We start from the raw sequence: 1,574 nt of genomic DNA on the forward strand, positions 1-1,574 counted from the left end.
TATAAGCATTTAATACATGGTTTATAAGACACTATAATGCAGATATAAGTGTTTATTAATGATGTATACATTTTTGGCAAAATACTGTACATTAATAAACACTTCTGCTGCTTAAAACTCCATTATAGTGTGTTATAAACCATTTATTAAATGTTCATATACTGCTTATAAATGCTGAATAGGGGGATTAAAGTAAAGTGATAGCTGAAGGTGTTCAGCTCAAACTGTTAGAGGAAACCGATCGCCTTAAATGTATTAACTCCAACATTGATAAATTGATTTGAGTACAAGTAACTACTGTATTGTAAAAGGTACATTTAGTTAATTGTGCTTAAAACTATTGAGTATATTACTCTCATTTCTCCAAACTTATTTAAAATGTGTTCACAGAATTTATCTGAACAAAGTAACTTAAATGCATCTTCTTTCTACAAATGTTACCACAGTTTTCTTCCAGTAAAGCAAATTATTACATTTACCTGTCAAAACAATTAATTCATTATCAATGGTAGCCAGTTAACATAAAGTCAACCTAAAGAAAATGAGTCAGTGGAACCAACTGGAAAACATCACAAATTTAAGTGCACTCAAAACAAGTTATTACTTCAACAATTCATGTTTGAGTTGGGTTTATTTAATGTGAATGACTCAAACTTTGGAGGATTGAGTTATGTTATCTTACTTCTTTTGATATGCTGTTAGGATTTACAGTGAACCAACTTTAATAAAAAAAACTTTTTCACATTTAAAATCAGACTCAGTCTGCATTTTATCCAGTTATAATCCATTGTTGCAGCAGCACTGTCCTTCATTTGCACCTATCAACACATTCCCAGCTGAGATTTACAGTCGACGCAGATCTGCACTATTTGAGGGTTGAACGCCCTTCTCAGGGAACTGCAGCAGGGTTTGTTATGCTGGGAAAATCATTACTCATTCACACAGTCGAGGGATTTAAACTGGCAACCTTCCCATTATAAGATCCCTTCTCTTACATTCTCTTGATTCCTCTTACTCGCTGGTATCCATGCAGATAACGTTAAGTGGCACGGCTCTGTATTTCTGCAGAAAGGTGGGAACATATAAAATACTAACTGTGTGCTCAGATACAGGCACTCTGTCTCGGATCAGGATTGTAAATGCGTTAAAGAATAATGAGCTTGATGTATCTTTTGTGTTGTTACTGACCCATTTAGGAAGTCCCTTCCCACCATTTTAACCGCAAACAATTACATATATCAATATTTGCTTCTAAAAACCCCCAAATGAAGATATTTGAACATTAGAACATTATTGTGGCACATTACTAAAGCATTGAATAGAAATATCTAAAGGTGGCATCACTTAGTCCAAAATGTGGCCATAACAGATCATTAAATTAATAACACATTATCTTTCAAATTAATCTCAAATTGACAGCACCTACATTTTAAATGGGTGGCAGCTGCCCCACAATTCCCCCCATCATTAAATTATTTAAAACCTCATAAAAAAACAACTATCTTTTACTTTTTTTGTCTTTTGTCTTGTCAAAAAAATAATTTCCTGATCTCTAATCTTTTGTTGAAATAATT

General features: G+C 33.0%; 1 protein-coding gene across 1 annotated transcript in view; it reads right to left on the minus strand.

Annotated features, from left to right (window-relative positions):
- march11 (membrane-associated ring finger (C3HC4) 11) overlaps positions 1-1,574 on the minus strand; it is a 16,447-nt gene that overhangs the window by 14,485 nt on the left and 388 nt on the right. The window lies entirely within an intron of this gene.

This window comes from Morone saxatilis, unplaced genomic scaffold (assembly GCF_004916995.1).
Source record: "Morone saxatilis isolate NCDOM2014 unplaced genomic scaffold, NCSU_SB_2.0 Contig23, whole genome shotgun sequence".
NCBI lineage: Eukaryota > Metazoa > Chordata > Actinopteri > Moronidae > Morone > Morone saxatilis.